Source organism: Stenella coeruleoalba (genome assembly GCF_951394435.1).
Source record: "Stenella coeruleoalba genome assembly, chromosome: 1".
In the NCBI taxonomy this organism is placed as follows: Eukaryota; Metazoa; Chordata; class Mammalia; order Artiodactyla; family Delphinidae; genus Stenella; species Stenella coeruleoalba.
Window position 1 is genome coordinate 175,831,177 of NC_137169.1, and position 19,546 is coordinate 175,850,722.

The window sequence follows — 19,546 nt, forward strand, 5'->3', positions numbered from 1 at the left end:
CGATTCGAGTGCCAGCATCCCTGACTCCCGCAGAAAGGTTGTGCCGTAAGCCCAGGGGAAGGCAGGAGAGGGGGACTTCTAGAAAAGAGAGAGGGAATCACCGGCTCCAGGATCACTCTGCACGTGGGATTTCGTTCTATAACTATGGCTGTGACAGACAGAAGTGAGCGGTTGCCACTGGTCTTGCTGAGCAACCTGGGATCTGGCAGTTTCTGGAATCCAGGCGGGAGAGATGAGTAGTAAGTTGGATAAAGCGGAGGAAAGGGAAGGGATCTTGTCTCCCCACACATTCAAGCTGGCTGTGTAGGATGTAGGGCCCGGAGCCCTCCCTAGGGAGTACAGAAGGAGGGCAAATCATAAACACGCCCCCACGCCTCCCCATCCCCACCAGGACATGTGTGCCGGTGAACATCAGTGGCAAAGAAGCACTCGCGGCATCTCTGAGAGGGGTTAGGGCAGAGGTGGTACGTGCAAGATGTGAGCTGCCCCAGCGGCTGCTCTAGTCCTGGTGCTGGAATGGGAGGCTTCAGGGGGTGAGATGGCCGGCTGCATCCGAGCCTCCAGAACTATTCATTCTCACTTAGCAGCACCGCTCCCCGCCCCCTGCCCCCATGCAGCCCTGAGTCACAGCCCGTTCTCCAGCAGCTGGCCACCCTCCCTTCCCACACACCCCAACACTCACACGGGACTCATACCCTGGGGACAGCTCTGCTGGCCTCTAGGACCCAGCCACCGGATCTGAAAACTGGATGGATGGGGCTCAGAGGACCTCAAGAGCCAGCCTCCTGCCCCCATACCCTACTGTGCTGGCTGAAACCCTCTCAGTCAGAGGGGAGCCTCACCACACGCAAAGTCCCCCAGCACACCTCGCCACTCTTCCTCCTTCCGTCCTTCTGGGCACCGAGCATGGCCCCTGAGAGCTAAACATGCCAGCAAATACACACCAGAGATGCCCACCGCACTAACAAGCCTACTTTCTTGTGACAAGTCCCCACACACAGCTCGCCCAGGGGTACCAGTGCCCACCAAGCACAGGGGGAGTTCTCCTCCGTCCCATCATGGGCTCTAATCCAGCGCTCTGAACAAGTGCAGGATGACCAGGACCGCGCCAGGATCTGGTGTCCCGTAAGCCCTCTGAATAGGCTAGCCTGTCCTTGGCCTGGTTCAGACACCCAGAATTCCCCAGACCCGAATGGTAAAATGAAGACGGGAACATGGCAGAAGTGGAGGCCCAGGAATCCATGCCCTTTCCTGAGAACATCCCTAGGGAATCGGTACAGATAGGGAACCAAGAACACGACAGCAAGCCAATGACAAATGGCAAAAGAAGTGAAGGGTACTTGGGACATGTTTCTAAGATGCAGGCCACAGGATACTAGTGCTACAAGGACTTGCAGTCAAACAAATGAGGGAAAGCCTGGGTTCGGTCAAGGTGAGCAGGTGTCCTCCCAGCAGGGTGCTTGCAGCCTTTAATACTCTTGTACACAGCATGCACCCCTCCCCCAAAGGGGGCTGGGAACAGGACACAGCACTCCCAAACTTCTTCACCATATAACCCTGCTGTCAGAGCATCTCTCCTGGGGATTCTGTTCATAGGAACACATCTGGGGAGCCCTGATACAAAGGGCAGAGCTCACGGACAGTTCCCAAGGGTCCGGGGGATGCGAGGATGGCGGCTCTGACGGGAGTGAAATTAATGCCTCTCCCACTTCACGCCCTGTCCTGGTCTCTAACAAAAATATTCACAAAGCGTCAGGCTTGGCCAGCCCTTTGCCATGGCTGGAAGGCCCCACACAAGTTCAGAAGGCTACTGGGCAGGTCCAAGGGGCCCAGCACGTGACCTGGGAAGCAGGACCGGGGACACGCATGCTCACATTCAAGCTGCAGATGTCGCGCACTCTCATTGATCTACTGGGGGGACAGGCTTCTTCTCCTGAACACCTTCGAGGGACAAGCACAGACTCAAAAGTAAAGGAGCTCTTAGTTGCTGACCTTCAGGCAAGGCAGCTCCCGCTGGCTGTGCATCTCCAAGGCTTTCCACCCAGCAATGCCCACTTGGGCTGCTGCAGCCCCTCTGTCGCCCCATTCCTCATGCCCACTTCCACACCTGTATCCTCCTGGCCAGACAGTCTAAGCATACAGCTCCCTGCTAGGACCGGTAAGCTCACCTAGCCCAGAATGTCCAGGTGCAGATAGATGAGGCTTCTGAGGGACACAGGGCTAGCTCCTTGGCCATTACCATGAAGCGCGCTCAGTGCAGGAGAAAGGCTGACGAGCCAGACTTCCTGTGGCCAGACAGGTGTCTGGAGGGCCGAGAATTCACGAGGGCGCAACAAATGGTACCACCTATGGCCCAGGGGGCTAGAATCTAGGTGAGGCCTTGGTAGTTCAGTTTCTGAGAAGACCCCGTTCCCACATCCTCCCGACTCAAATCCTCTGCCTGCAGTCTGATGGCTAAGGACCCACTCAGAGCAGTGATCCTTTGGCTTGAAATTCTGAAAACCTCAGGAAATTCCCTGGCGGTCCAGTGGTTAGGACTCTGCGCGTCCACCGCAGGGGGCACAGGTTCGATCCCTGGTCAGGGAACTAAGATCCCACAAGCCGCGTGGCAAATTTTGAAAACTTCAAATGCACATATTCTGGAGAGGGATGTCCCTTTAGGCCTTACAGAGCATCTCGACCTCAGGATGAATTCATGTCTGGGGCAATTAAGGATCTGAGGTGAAATTTTGGTGTAGAAGTAAAGGTGAAACGATGGGAATTCTGTGTATCTGTGACTAGCTGAAAGGAAGAAGGGGGACAGGGAAATTTTAGGAGAGGAGAGCAGGAGAGAACACCCGGCTCAGCCCAGGCCCTAGCCACTCCCTTTCCTTCAACCTCTTGTCCACTTCCCTTTCTGAAGAAAGGACAAGAATGGGCACTTACATCTTAGTGATTTTGCTTCCTCTTGCAATGGCCTTTCTCCTCCTTTCTGGTCATATATCAAGATGGAGGTGAAATTCACCTTGTCTGTAAAGGCTTCTCCCTGTGCCCCACAGCTCTCTGCATGGTACAATTTTATCATCCTTCCTCATACTGATCTCCCCCAAGAAACTATACCTAGAAAGCAGGGACAGTGTTTTGTTCACCTCTCCACTGGTGGTTCTCAGCAGAGCTCCTGGCACACAGTAGGAGCTCACTCAGTGTTAAGCGCAAGGCATGAATGAAAGGGAGGCATCCCCGTCCGTGAGCAGCAGCTCCACTGAGGAGCTGTCATGAAGACCAGGTTGTAGTCACTCCCACTGGCTCGGGCCCCCAGCTTGGGATCTGACTCAGGGGCACCGCTCCCTGTCTTCCTGAAACAGAAGTTCAAGCCCCTTCCCAAGCGCTCTGCTACATCTCCCAGAGGAAGAGCCTGGACCGCAAGTAACAGCCCACAGGGCACAAGGATGCACCTCGCAGGCTAGGCAAAGATGTGCTTGGAAAGGTCAAAGGAAGCTCCGCGTTGCAAGGCCTCAAAGAACAACGCCTCTCATGAAACAGAATGGAAGTCTGTTCAGGACTCTGATGCCTTCTGCCCAGGAATTCAGAGACTCCCATTACATTCTGCGCCTGACACCAAAGGCATTTTGGAGAACACTCTCTCTCCCTGGGGTCTGTACTGTTTGTGGCTTGAGATTTTGATTATATGGAGCTGATGAGGGAGCCTGAGGGCAGGGGCTTTTTTGCCCAGGGACCTCTTGTACCCCAGTGTCCAGCACACAGCGGTCACCCCATGACTGGTTTTTAACTAATAAAGTAATCAATCAATTCATAAGCTAATAGCACAGGAAAACCAGAGCCAGAGCTATCCTTACAAAAGCTACCCATACTTTCTCTACACAGTGCACCCATTTGAACTTTGTGTGCTATATGCCGTGTACACACATTAGCTCTTCAAAAAAAGAAACCAGCATAAAAGACCCCTTTAATGTAAAAAAAAAATTGTTTACGAGCAAAGGAAAACATCTGTCTTGCTAGAAGGATAATGAGTTTTCTTGGAGTAGCAGGATTTCTTCTTTACTCCTTTACTCATTGTGTTATAATGAGCATGTATTCATTTATAATTATAAAATCAATTGAAGCTATATCTATTCTAAAAAAACCCAAACCAACACAAAAACCCATGCCAACCTGAGGGTCATGGAAATCAGCACAAGATTTCTGAGAGGATCAAATGCAGGAGAACAAAGGGACTGGACCGACCGAGGAAATGACCACGGAAATTCTTTGAAACCTGCAAAGATGCCTCTCTCTGCATCAGTCTCGCTGTCTGCTCGCTAGGGGCCTCATTTTATAAACTTCCTTGGCAATCTCCCCAAATACCCCTTCACTCCTTACTCGCTCTAAGCCCATTAATGAGGGCCTGTGTCACTCCAACACTCCCTTTCCCATCTCGCAGCTTCAAGACAATCATTAGGGAAATGATAAAAATAGGATCCCTTATTGATTTATCTCCTTTGCCCAATGCTCCTTCCTTCAAATGGTTGACTTGTTTCCTTAGCAACACAGCTAATTTGAGCAGCACGACTTGGCCTGCACACCTGCTATTTGTTCATCTCCTTCCTGAAGCCCAGAAAGCTGGGGCAGGGGAGAGAGAGGACTGCCCTCCCAGCTAGCTACTGGCTACCACGGAGGCACCGGCTCTGCTTGTCAACAGAGCCCTGGGGGCCTGGCCTGGGAGCTAAGCCCTCCCTTTGCTCACCCAGCAGAGCTTCCCCATCCACACCTCACAGGGACTGATGTGCAGGTACAGGACTGGGAAGGACTTAGGGTCCGAGCAGCAAATCTGGGGTGTCCCCAGGGAAACATGCACCTCTCTACCATCAGGAGGCTGATCTTAGACCCCTATACTCTCAGCTGCTTCCTCTCAGAGCTGTGACGCTAGAATACCAAGGAGGAGACCGAAAGAGCTCAGAGGGCTGAGGGCCCACCGGGGACAGGCAGTCAGATGGAACGCTGTGCCCTCTCTCCAACTCCTGGCCTAATGGAGAACGTGCTTTTGTGGGGGGCAGCCTGTGGTCACCTAGGCACTTCCTGTAAACTCCTGGGGAGTCTAGAACAGCACAGTCTGAGAGGCAGCAGGCCTCAGGACCCATCACCACCCCTCACCCCAGGCCGAGAGCACGCCCCCTACGGGCAGGTCTGTCTCCTTTCCTCCTGTCCATCCCTGCCTCCTGTTTAGGGATGTCTAATTCTAAGAGATGGAAGATTCTCAGAAGACAGCCTGGGCAGCGTTGTGCACATCCTTCCACTCCTCCCTCACCTGCACAGAAATGTCATTCTAACCAGTGGAATGTTGACTCAAAAACAGTCACGGGGGGTTTCCCTGGTGGCGCAGTGGTTGAGAGTCCGCCTGCCAATGCAGGGGACACGGGTTCACGCCTCGGTCCGGGAAGATCCCACATGCCACAGAGCTGCTGGGCCCGTGAGCCATGGCCACTGAGCCTGCGCGTCCAGAGTCTGTGATCTGCAACAGGAGAGGCCTGCGTGAGAGGCCTGCGTACCGCAAAAAAAAAAAAAAAAAAAACCGTCACGGGGTGAGGAGTGCTGCCTAGTCTGTGATTCCCTCAAACACAACACCAAAGGGATATTTTAAATATGAACAATAGTGAAATCCAGCTATCCAAGACCTTCGTGCTGCCTTTTTAATATGAGAAGAATTAGAATCTTCCTCGAGACGTGGAATGCAATGGAGAAAACGTACCTTGGCAATGGAAACCAGAGCCATGGCTCTCCATGCAAAAGTCACCCCGACACGATATTCAAGTCAGAGAAAACCACCGCCACCCGTTCCCCCAGAACCAAAGGAGGACAACAAAAGGATCAAAGTCTAAGATAATACATGAATATGTACACACTACTATATATAAAATAGATAATCAACAAAGACCTGCTGTATAGCACAGGAAACTCTACTCAATACTCTGTAATAGCCTATAATGGCAAAGAATCTGAAAAAGAATAGATACATGTATATGTATAACCGAATTACTTCGCTGTACACCTGAAACTAACACAACATTGTAAATCAACTATACTCCAATATAAAATAAAAAAATTTTTAAAACCCTTTGAAAACTGTAAGGTGCTACACAAATGCACAGTCGTTTTTATTCTCCTACTAAATCAATCTTTAAGCACCGCTCTGGCACTAAGCTTTGGGGGAAGCAGCTGTTAGGGGTCACAGCCTCCGGAAGCGGGCTGGCTGTCTGCAGCCATGGGCTGACATTGAAGAGACCCACCGCAATAAAGGATTTAAAAGAAAATTATGGTAATGGGCCTCCGGGAAGAAAGCAAAGACATTTGGCCCAGACCCTCCTGGGAACATGCAAAGCACATCCAAACACCAGTCCCCAGAGGAGGATTTATGAACCTGATGGCTCTGATGCAATCTCATCCAGTGATTAGAAGGGACATTCATCACACCCAAGGCCAAGGCTAAGAACAGGAGGGGTTGAACCGCCACAGAGGTCAGGCTCTGGCTCCTACAGACCCTGATGGAAATGCAGTGAGATCATGCTGGTGAGATCATATCCCCCGGCCTGGGCTGCAGAGAACAATACATCTGCCCTGGAGGGACCAGTAATAGTGAAGAGATGAGACTTAGGCCTAAAAGCCAGACATGGCCAGAGCCACCACCATCGTTTCCACATGCAGTGTCTGCACCCCTCCCTAGAGGCTGACATTCTCACAGGAATAGCTGTCTCCTAGCCTTTCCACACACATCCTATGTACAGTTCTTCAATGCCTCACAGACTGAAAAAAAAAAATTAAAACCAGCCCTGTTAGGCCTGGGGCCAGCTCTCCTTCCTGGAAGGGTGTTTCACCTTTTCTCCAGATTGTGGCATGAAGTAGGAGGAAATATGAGATAAAAAGATTGAGCCAAGAGGGCTTTCTAACAGCTCTCAGCAAGCCTTCGCAGCCCTGCCCCACTGAGGCCAGGTTCAGAGGTTAGCCACGGTCCAAGGGAGCTTCGGCCCCGTGGCTAACGTGCTCCTGGATGGGCTCCTCCTGGACTTCTCTGAACTTGCTCTCGTGGCTGACCTAGGAGGACAGTGCGTCCAAAGAAGACTCATCCAGAAAAGGGAATAAATAGAGACACTGTATTCTGTGGGGTTCTGAGGGGCTACAGATAAATTTTTTTTCAATTTCCTGAAAAACAATGTTAAGCATCTGAACTTATCAATGTATGAACCACTCTCATCTCTGGGGCAAGTCACACCCTCAACTGCATTCCCATCTCTTTTCTCAGTCCTTATTTTTCGGTTTCCAGGCTCTGTCCCGGGCTCGTCAACAGAGGGTGGACCACACGTTGCCACCGAAGGGCAGGAGGGCTAAACCCCTGTGCTTCCCCGTGTGACAGAAGAATGAGTACACAATTCTGGCTGCAAATCTGGAAATCCATCCTGGATCTCTCCTTCCTTTCCCACCCCCATGGCAGCAGAAACGCACTGTTAACAAGCAGAAAAATGGGGTGGAAGGCTCTGCGTACTTCGTATTGTCCCATTTCATTATCTCATTGCTTTCCTTACTAGAATTTTTCTCGTCTTAAAAAAAAAAAACCCAACTTGTCTTAAAAAAAAAAAAAAACAACAAAAAACAGATTGAAAAACCAAACCCCTTTTCTTTTTTTAAAACAAAACAAAACAAAAATGTATCATGTGACTTCCAGCCTTAACATTAGTTTTTTAACTTTGGTTTCCATGGTGGTGGGATGCAACCTGCCATCACCATGACAACAGCTGCCTCTGTTCAAATTCACCGTATGACAGGCAGTCCTGAACACACCTCTCTCCCTCTCTCTCTGTCAAGAAGATGGAAATGCCATTACACCTACTCCTAAAGACTTAAATCCTAATGAATGAAAAACAAAGGAAGCAACGTTGAGAATACAGCAAAGAGGCAGAGACCCCCCCACCCCACCGAAAGAGGCTTTCTGTTTGCCGGTACAGTCCCACTGCTCACTTAGGGAGGTCAGTGGACTCAGTTACCCAAAACAAAGACCCCTAGCATTACCCTTGCAATGCTGGCTGTGTAGCTGCATTGAACTCTTCATTCGTCTGACTCCCCTGTCCCTGCCCTCTATATAAGATGACTAAAAGGAAGTTCACATTATTGCCAATCTGGTTAACCCGTGCCGAGGTCAGTTCCAGACTCAGCCGAGCCCCAATTCCAAAAGGATGGGGAGTGGCGATTCTGCGGAACTCAGACAGCACCGGCTTCCTTCTCTCTTTTGTCTAACAGTCAGCTGGATAGGTCTTAACAAATTCCCTTTTTGTGTGTCTGACTGAATCCTGGACTCAAAACGCTGTCATTCGACACAGAGTTTTGGTGATCAGGAGACAAATGATTGAACGCTACAGAAAAGGGAAGAAAGAAAGGGGGAACGTTAAAAGCCTCTGGAAGGAAAACAAAACAGGGGTGGGAAAATTACCTGTTTCAGAAATCAGAATCTGTGTTTTGATGACACTCTGATGAATTCAAGCCCATCAAGCATTCTGGCAGCAACGTGCATTTTAGGGAAAGAATGTGGGCTGCAGTCAGCAACCACACCCAAGACTGTAGCCTACCCCACAACCACACTCACTCCGTGTGGCTCAGCCGGTACTCTGAATGCAGAAAGAGAATGAAAAGCCTTTTGTGAAGAAGTCCACAGATCATCTCTGGGAGAAGTTTTCGTTTCCTTCTAAAAACCCTGCACCTGCACCCCAATATTCAAAGCCACCTACTGAGCCTCCAGACCACATGAGAAAACGTTGAACACACTGAGTATACGCAGCTTGGAAAGGGAAGACTTGAGAGAGACATCACAGCTGTTTTCAAATATCTGAAGGGCTAGCTTGTCAGAGGGGGCTTTGATGTCGTCTAAGTTATCGCGAAGGGCAAGGCTGAGACCACTGGGTGGGGTGCCCACCCAAAGGCAGATCTGCGGCAATACAGAAAAGTTCCACTGTTCCGTAAGCGAATGGACTATTTTGTTAAGTAGTAGACTAACTGTTGTACGAATAGATGTTTAACCACCAGCCTCTCTGAAGAGAGAAAAGTCCTGATGTGTAGTGTGTGTCAATTTCTGGAGTGTAAAGACTGTCTCCGTGGTGACTGAGGCTACCAACTTGACACCAATGCACATGGAGTTGGGAAGAGATACACACAGTTGAAACCCACAAGCTGGGACTAGCCAGTTCCACACACCACTTACTATAAGTTCCATGTCTCTGGGAGACCATCAAGGATATTAAGGAAGAGATTCCTGTATTTGATAGCAGTTGAGCTAGATCAACCCTCCTATGCATAAGGAGTTAACAAATGGGAAGGAAGAAAGTCAAGGATTCTTCGGTCTCTTGCTCAAGGGCCTCGTGGGTCAGCATGACTCCCTCTGTCCCTTAGACTCAAGTTGCTCTCTTAGCTGGACCTGCCTTCATGAAGTCTGAAGCATCGCCCGTATCACAGAAGGCTGGTACCTGTGTGGCGGGATGTGTGCCAGAAGCAGCCACGGGTGAAGTTTGCCAGCACCATGAAACGTAAGAATTAATCATCCCATTCTCTCAGGTTGAATTCCGGGAGACCCGGAGGGCTCCTGCTATATCACCGTAGCCTATAAGAGGAACCTACCAAGACACGTGATTAAAAGCACAACCCAAGGAAACAAATCAGGTAAAGGCTCACCTCTTATTCTGGAAGATGAGCGGACCTCAGCCTTTGCTACACAGTAGAATCACCTGGGAAGCTTTGAAAAATTAAGGGTACAGGTATTCCATCTGTAGAAATCCTGATTTAATTTGTCTCAGCTACCATCTGGGCATCAGCATTTCTAGAAGGACCTAGGCGGATTTCAATGTGCAGCCAGGGAGAAGAACATTGCCTTCAGTGCTGGAGGCCATGACAGCTCATGGTGTCCTCAACTCAGCTGAGATAACAAATGAGGAAACAATCCCAGAGGCACCTCGCTAAGAACTGAAAGGTGCCTTAGAGCTCTCTTAACTGATTCAGCACGCTCATTTTATAGATGTAGATACTGAAACCAGAGCAGGAGTAAGACGTTTCCAGAGCCAGGACTAGAAATCTCTATGGATTCCTGAAAAGCTTAGGAGCCGATTATCAGGGCAATCAAATAAAACTCCCTAGCTTCGTGGCCTGAATGGACAGTTCTTAGAAAAAGATATAAGGTATCTTCTTACGGAGTCTACTGCCCCATCCCTACTCAACTGTCCTCAAGAGCGTATCTCTTAAGGTAGGTGTGGATCCCTTTGTCAGGACCACGGAAGAGTCCAGAAAACATTCTGAGAGGAGTGCTCGCCTCAGCAGCCACTCTCCCATCTGCTGAGATGTGATCTTGGTTTTACGTTGGGCAGAAGCCCATTGCCTGCTGAGTACTACCACTTCGTAACATTCTCCAGCAAAATTTTTGGGAAAGGAAAACATCGACCATTGTTCTGAATCACTGCTTCCCATTCTCATTGGATCTGTGCTGGTTGGCGTCTCTTAAATTTTCCTTCTCTTGTCTACTTTTTCTTAATTAAATCCTTTCTGATTAATCATGACCCAGCCTCCTATGGCCCAACCCAGAGAAACACTGAAAACATATACCTGCTAACAAAAAAAAAGGAGGAAAACATCCCAGAAAGAGGATGAGGGGATAGAAGGATGATGACCGAGTGGAGAAAGAGTACTGAAGAAAGCACAGAGGAAATGTGATAAAAAAGGAGCCCTGGACTGAGAGTCAGGAGCCCTGGGTTGCAGCCCTGGCTCTGTCACTTACTGAGAGATCAGTGACAAGTCATGTAACCTCTCTGACTCTCAGCTTTCCTACAGATAACGGAAGGTTTGGTTAGAGTTTCTCTTAGGTCCCCGTAACTCTAACATTCTCTTAGTCTGTGGTGCTAATAATAAGTAACATGATGGGAAGGGAAGTGAGACAGAAAGGGGGAGCGCCCATTATTACAACTGAGAGAAGCCACTTTGGGCGAAGCTACTAATGAGTACATCCAACAATAACACCCAAAGCAGAAGTCCTGGCACGCCTAGGAATACCTTTCAAGTGTCTAAAGTCAATGGAAACACTTCTAAATTTTCAATAGCAGAAGCTCCACGACAAGCTGGACTGGCTAGAAACACCTCTAAGAGATGGTTAATAAAAAGTCAGAATCCTCCAAATGGTGACCTGAAGGTGAACCTGAGGCTGCTTTTCCATAAACCTACTGTAAGCCTTTTCTACTCTCTGTCGGGATAGTAAAGTCTTTTCTGCAGCCTCTCTGTCCCCACCGCCCCCATGTCCTTAACAAGCCGCAAAGGTAAAAGCATTCAGTAAAAGGTGAAAGTTCAAAAACAGTCAAAAATGTTGTCTACTCCACACTACCACTCACACTACGGGTGCCCCGGAAAAGGGAGGGCTGAGAACAGACCTTCTGAGGGCTGGAAAAAAGAAAATGGACTTGATATGCTAATACTAAAAAGAAAAGGAAAATTGGTACTTCCAAATCAAAAGTCCTTTGCAGAGTGATGACATCTGACTGGAGCTTCTGGTGAAGACAGAAGACAAAACAGCAAAGGGCCCCAGTTGCAAATGAAGCTTGCATTCCAGTGACACAGGGCAAGCTGCCTCAGACCCATTTCATGACGATGGGTAAGAGACCTTCGTGCTTTTCCCATCTATCGCTCCTTTACTCCCCCATGGGTTTAGCCTCATACCCAACGGGGGCTACTGATACAGGCAAGCAGTTCAGTGTCATCCTAAAAGATGCTCTGTTAGGGAAGAGTACTTGCTACTCTTCTGGTCTGACCTGAGGCAGTGTGGTACAGTGGAAAGAGAGGAGCCAGTGGAGTCATTCAGACCACATCTACCTGTGACCCTGGGCTAATCATCTTGTAAGATGAGAACAATAATATCCACTTCACACAGCTTTGGGTAAAGTGATAATATGGCTCTGAAGCACACTGCAGAGTGTCTGCCACACAACAGGCATTTAGTAAAGGTGAGGTTCCTCTGAACACTCCCAGGATGTGCACTGAAGGATGGATGACTCTCCAGGTCTGGATCGTGGTCTCTACAGCATGTTGGTAAAATGATATGAAAATAATTCCATGAAAATAAAAATAAATGAAGGTAAGAGAAGAGAAAGGGATGATAACCCTTAGCATCGTGCAGGGTTGTTCTGAACCCACCCTCTTCCACAGTGGAAGTGTGGAAAGCTGTCAGACAGTTCTCATTTCCCAGAATCTATTCCCTTGCTTTGCTCCTTTGAGCCTGTCTACTGAGGTTTGGGACAGAAGTGAGCTCAGTCTTCCTGAGCCTGCACATTCAGGGGTGGGCATTTGTTTGTTACTCTCTAATCATCACCAAGGAGAGAGGTTACCCAGAGAAGATGTACCGTCCCTTATCCATAGAACTTTGGGGGAGGAGGGGCAGATGGTGATCTCAAAAATAAATAAATACATTAACTATCGATGAGAAGGGATTATCATGTTGCCAAAGTGCCCAGATCCTCTGAATTTACATGGGCCCATATCCCCCAGAACTGCCTCTCCTCATGTTACCACATCCACCTACCCACCCCACCTCCAGAAAAGCCCACACCCTTCAACTGCTCCTCATATCAGCAGACCAGGAGAACACATGTATCCTTGTACATCCATATGGCTCAGTTATCTCATAAATACAAACTCCCTTGCAAATACAATCCAAAGTTAGCAGAAAGAAGAGGCAGTTCCTTTCATTTTTCTTTAGGCCCACTCCCTAATATCCTTTGGGTCCTCCACCTGGTCTCCAGAAGCCAAGTGGTATATCCTGGTTCTCCACTCACATCCACATCAGTGCCCAGTTCCCTCAAGTAAAATGCCCTCCAGTATCCTGGTCAGATGACCTTCCCTAAGCTCATTATGCAAATGTCCAAGGGCTCATGGAGCCTCCCCCTCTCTACCACACGCCTCTAACCCTTTCAGAAATTTCATCCACAGTTCACGGAATCCCATTGTGACTCCCTTCTCTGATAGAACAAAGATGGACACTTTAAATACCCAGAAACCCAAACAGACAAGGAGGAGTTAGCTAGAAGGCTGACAACCTCTGAGAAAAAAACCTGCCCAGAGGCCAAGCTGGGGTTCTAGGAGGGACACTTCCACACACCAGCAATCAGGCCATCTGAAACTTGCAGCTACCATTTCTGTACAAACAAAATCGAGTGACTTTGTCTAAGGTTGATAGTTTTGAATATCTCATCTCCTTTTATCAAAAGTTTGCTGGAAAAATTCTGCATCATTATTGCTCCTACAGATATTTTTTTTTCTGGATTGTAAATCCAAGTGTGTCCTCAGGGACAAGGTTGCTGTAAAACTGGCATCAGAGACCCATGAAGAAAGACAGGTTTGGATGTAGATATTTTTAATGTATCTTTAAAAATGTAAACCCAGTAACTTTGAGAAGAAAAACAAAAAGGGCTGGTGGGCAAACCACCTAGTGGCAGTGGTTGAGAGCACGGGCTCTGATCCAGGCCTCCAGGCCTCACTTGCTGCGTAATCTTGGGCAAATGAGTTAACCTCTCCACACTGTAATCTTCCCAGCTGTGAAATGTAGAAAACAAGCATGCATATCTCTGTGGAACTGTCATGGGGAATAAATGCCAATGATCCATGGGACGCACTTAGCACAGGAATCTGGCACATAGTAAATACTCAATAAAATGTTGGGTATTTATTAACCCTACTGACATTAACACTAGTGCTAATACCTAACACGTTTACAAAGGGTTTTCATACATATTAGATGATGCTAGCCTCACAACAGTCTCGCAAGGGAGGCAAAGCAGGGCAGGTGACCTCTGCCTCACACCTGAAGACGCTGAGGCTCAGAGGGGTTACAAAACCAATGCAAGGTCACATAAACATCTGGCAGTGTTCAGGTTAGACAACCAACAAGGGTCAGGAGAAAATAAATGGTATTGTTAGAAGGAAAAAACTTAGCTGCAGAAATTCAATGTTGAGTCAACTGAAATTAACCAGATACTAACAACTAAGATGTATTCATGGCTTACTATGTGCCAGACATCGTTCTCACATATTCCATGTGTCATCTCATCTGATCCTCACAAAAATCCTCTAAGATACACCTTATAGGTAAAATTCCTATTTCCACTTTAGGTTTGAGAATTCTAAGGCACAGCAAGGTCAAGTAACTCCCAGAGGCACGAGCAAGGAAGTGGTGGAGACGGTACCAAGATGTGAATCTAAAGGCCACATTTTTAACTATGACACTCTAAAATGCTTCCAAGCAGGGACTGGTAAATCCTAAACCCTAAGGTGAAGCTTTCATCAGCTGGGCACTGGACTACCTGACGTCTAATATCACTTCAACTCCTACGATCACTTCAACTGTCCACAGGAAAGAAATAAAACATTGTCTAAGTGAGTCTCTGAAAATGACACACAGTGTGGACTTTGCAGAAAGCAAGATGCTATATATCCTGGCCTAACAAAGGCATGAAAGAGGCATAAAGGTGTGTACAGATTTCAGCAAAGCATGTGACAAGGATATCTCGCACAATATCCTTACAGGCAAAATAGAGAGCTAACACCTGGCTAAAGGACCGTTCAGGAAATGTGAGAAAAGCTGAACAGTCGATGAGCACTTACCAGTGCACTAGTAGTAAGCAGAAGGGAGGTCCCCAGTTCTAACCATATTTCTATCAGTTACCTGAATGAAAGCATAAGGCACATGTCTATCCGGGCTGCAGTTGATGTAGCCCTCAGGGTAAAGAGCACGCCCACTAAACAGCAGGGTCTAGAGGCAATGTGCAATGGAAACCACCTAAGTGTTGGAGTCAAACCACCAGGGTTCAAGTTCACTGGTGATGACCTTGGGCAACCGAATGAATCTTCCTTAGCCTCAGTTTCCCCATATATAAAATGTGGATAAAAATATGTATAGAGTCTGAAGTTTACGGATGCTCAGTGAATGTTAGTTCCCTGTCCCCACTTGAAAAGGATGTCTACAGGATGGACTGCTGGACCGAAAACAAGGAGATAAAATGTATTTGAAATAAACACGGAGTCCTGAATTCACATTCAAAAATTAAATTGAATGAGAACAGTTCGAGGGAAAATGAACTCTGTCATCAATTCATAGTGAAAGATCCAAGGCTTTAAGCTGACGACAATCTCAAGTCAAGTCAGAATGCCGTTTCTTCACAGAAAAAAAAACTTTAAAAAATTATTTTAATTTAAATAAATGGGGACCTCCCTGGTGGCACAGTGGATAAGAGTCGGCCTGCCAATGCAGGGGACACGGGTTCAAGCCCTGGTCCGGGAAGATCCCACATGCCGCGAAGTGACTAAGCCCGTGCACCAAAACTACTGAGGCTGCACTCTAGAGCCCGCGAGCCACGACTACTGAGCCCATGTGCCACAACTACTGAAGCCCACACGCCTAGAGCCCACACACCACCACGAAGAGTAGCCCCTGCTCACCGCAACTAGAGAAAGCCCAAGTGCAGCAACAAAGACCCAACACAGTCAAAAATATAGTATAAATAAATAGATAGATAGATAAGTGTGTTAAATGCCAATGTTAGTAAGCACTGTTCTAAGTTCCAGAACTTATAGATAACGGCCCTTCGCTTGTAGGGATTTTAAACCAATACTAAAGCTATGTGGTAAGTGAGTGTTATAAGAAAGTAATAAACTAGGTGGCATATGGGAGCCAGAAGGAGGGAGTTGGCCTTACTCTGCTGAGAGAAATCAAGGAAGGCTTCATGGAGGAAATGACCTCTGAGTACAGTCTTAAAGCCAGGAAGTCGGGGGGAGAGAGAAAACATTCCAGGCAGAGGGAGCAGCAAGTACGCAGGGATGGAGGCCTGGGAGAGGATGGTCCCTTCAAGCGGCCCATTGGAACAGCTGGAAAGAAGGGCATCATGGCGGGTGAGACAGGTTGGTGCCACGTGCAGAGGGGATCACAAGAAGCCCTGTGCAACAAGCTAGGGAAACTGTGTCCAGTTACAAAGCAAACAAAGAACAGAACCCAGACAGGAGCTCAGACTTTCTGACTCTATCTAGCCTCTCTACTTCTGCTTCCCTGTACTGTAGCTACTAGCCATATGTGGCTATTCAAATTTGAATTAATTAAAATGAAATAAAATTTAAAACTGAACACTCCGTCACGATAGCCACATATCAAGTGCTCAAGAACCACATGTGGCCAGCAGCTACAGCACTGGACAGCACAGATAAAAACATACCCATCATCACAGAAAGTTCTAGCCAATAGCACTGCTCAGTACCATAGTACCATTAAGTGAACAAGAAGTAGATTCGGTCTGTGTTGCTTTACAGAACAGACACAGGAAAACAAACAAACAAATGGGTGGAAACTATAAGGAGGAATATTTCAGCTTCCTACACTTTAAGTTTTCTAATAATGGAAGAGCACCCTGACACTAGAAGCCTGATGGCCGTCTATCAGGGTGATGGAGAAAGAGTTCCAGTATTGACTTAATGCTCTTTGGTTAGAATGTTTATGTTTCACCATGGTAGCATGGCTGATGCACTCACACAAACAGATATCTGTAGCTCTTCCACGTGAAGTCCTGTCACAGTTGTACCTAAAGGATACATTGTCCTGATGGCCCAGCATCCCAACATCCCAGAATGTGGGAATTTTCTAACATAGTTAGCATTTTTAAATTGTGATCCATGGACCGTCCCTCCATGAAATTTAATGCAAAATTGTATGTGTATTTTTCAGGAAAGAGGCGTCCACAGCATCACTTGGATTGCAACAGGATTTGTGATCCCAATACAGAAAGCAAGAAAACACTGTACCAGGAGGACGTAACTGTCCCCATACTCCAAGAACAGTCACCTAGATGTCATCTACACAGTCGTTCGGGTCAGTCCCAACTCTAAAGTTCCACAGCCTTAAGCATCTAAAGACCATCACCCTGAAATGAACAGTTTCAAACCAAACATCCTCTGATCTTGATCAAGGAGAAATGAGATGGGCGTATAAAAGAGCATGGAACAGTCCAAAGCACAAAAGTTGGGTAATTCAATCAAGTTGGGGAAGGTGTCACCTGTCAATCTCTTGCTGAGATGCCTATTGGAGACCCTCTTGGAAATCTTGGTGGTTCATTTTCAACGTGAGCCTATGGAACCAAGCACACCCAGTTAGATGCAATGCCAGCTTGTCAGCTGGAGAACTTGCCCACTAAATCTAAAGCTTGCTGAGCTATTTAAAAAATAATGACTTTGTTCTAATCACCACCTGACATTATGACAACTGTACCAGGATCCATCTCCAGGTCCTACAGTATTACTAGAGTTGAAAGGACTCATTTCTAGAACAATGCAGAAATTCCTCTATTATCTGGTGTAGCTGGAGAAGAAGATTTTGGTTAATTTAACAAAAAAGTGATAAAGAGCTACTTTATACAATCAATATGGATTATAATTTGCAGCAGCTCTGAATACAATAAAGTACACACACCATTCAAGCCATGTTGACATAATGTAACGAATGCTTCATTGGCCGTCATATTCAGAAAGCACTACAGCATTCTGTGGTACCTAGGGGCCATCCGTATAAATGTCAATTGTCATTAAACCATAGATCTCTGGGTGCCAATTAATAAAGAGTTTTGTACAACCAAATGCCCGATAACAACAGACACCATGTACTTTCTGCACAGCCTGTGTTGGATATTATAGAGACTAGAGCGACCCTTAGCAAGGTTCAAAAGTAGGGGAAGCTACTTTTCCAACCTCCAAATTCCCATGTAATGACCTTTCAATCCCCTGCCAGCCACCCAGTGCCCTCACCACCTCCCAGCATTCTCCTCTTCCCCTACTAAGGCTACGCCTGGTCCTACAGGTCCCAGTCAGTGCAACACTAGACACATAACAGGCACTTCGCCGATGCTTGTGGTTTTAATCAATAGCAGCTGATTAATTCGATCATTCAACAGCAGTTTACCGTATACTCACCAAGTGCCAGCATTGCGCTAGGTGCTGGAATTAAATGCGCATGTCCTTTGCCTGTTCTCAGAACAGGCTGCTCTCAATTATAAGCCCAGAAAGAATAAGAACGAACTCTAAGTGGATAATGTCATATACTAGCTTACTATGTCCCTGCTCCCAAGATCATCTGCATTTTGGTAAAGAAAGTCTCAAAGACTCACTACCTGAACCCAAAGAACCCCTGTTAACAGCAAGGCTCCAGGCTGTTATATGAGAGAGAGAGAGATTTAGGATGGGCGCTTTGTAAGACTGGTCTTCTCTAAAGGCACTGCCAGGCATAGCAGTGGTTCTTGAAGTACGGTTCCAGGGCCAGCAGCATCAGTGTCCCCTGAGAACTTGTGACAAATGCAAATTCTCAGGCTCTACTTCAGACCAATGAAGTCAGAAACTCCAGGACTGAGGTCCGGTAATCTGTATTTTCACAAGCCCTTCAGGAGATTCTGAGACACGATGAAGTCTGAAGACTAACGGTAGAGATGAAACAGACAGAGTCCATATGTATGACTTCAACACAAAGAAGCTAAATGAGGAATTAGCCTTGATGCTGACAGAAACCACCTGCTGGCAAGGAACATCCCTGACAGAGCGGAAGCAAAACAGTTCCCAATAGGACACAGCTGGAATTGCCAGGACGTCAGCGAGTGACTGCTGAAAATCCATTTCATGCTTTTTGACTCCGACCAGCCCCGTGACCGTGAGGTGTGGAAACTGAGAAAGGTACAGAACGTTTGCAACGCTTCAAACCTCCAACTGAGCTGAAGGCTGGGAAAGACTTGAGAGCACGAACTTCCTCCTCACGCTGGTGTGCAGAGGCTCTCCTCTGGGTCCCTGAGGCCACTCCCAGCCCCCTGTATCTCGGCTACGGAAATGATACCAGACTCTGATTACTGGCGAACCTCAGTTTCTCACACTGACCAGAGCACTTCTCCCCTCTAACCTGTTACCCACTGTGTGGCCACATCCTTTTCATCTCCCCTAAAGGGGAAGAGGAAAAAAAACAGGACACCCCACTCCACCGCCACCTTCTGGCTTTAACGACGCAAGCCTTTAGAAAGCCAGTGCGTACATCTGAAACAGGCTTTCCAAATTCTCACGAGATGAGGCAAAACAGATGCAGCAAAAATGCAGCAGGACCAAATGCAGCCCCCCCCCCCACCAAAAAGAAGCCTCATAATTATGCAGAGTTGCAACAGAGATTCAAATCAGCCACCTACAGGCACAAAGGCCACACTCGGCACAGGAGGGTCCCTCCCTGAAGCCGCTCACTTAGCTGGACCACAGGAGCCTAGAGCTGGAGCCTAGCCTGGACTTACATCCCCAAGCCCCACCCACCTGCCTCTGGGATGAACTACTTTACAAAAATGGATTCATTGCAGGCCTTAAAACAAAACAAAAAAAATTCAAAAAGGCTGAGAGTGGAACTGTTCAGTCCTACAAACTTAGAACTCAAAATACAATAAGAAAAGAAACCCCTAAGGGATAACCCACTGCATTGTCAGGGACAGGGTGGGGTATGGATTGG

The 19,546-nt window shown here is 47.6% G+C and overlaps 1 protein-coding gene across 1 annotated transcript in view; it reads right to left on the minus strand.

Annotated features, from left to right (window-relative positions):
- CACNA1E (calcium voltage-gated channel subunit alpha1 E) overlaps positions 1–19,546 on the minus strand; it is a gene marked incomplete at its 5' end in the record, with an annotated part of 365,198 nt that overhangs the window by 269,909 nt on the left and 75,743 nt on the right. The gene's annotated exons all lie outside the window — the stretch shown is intronic.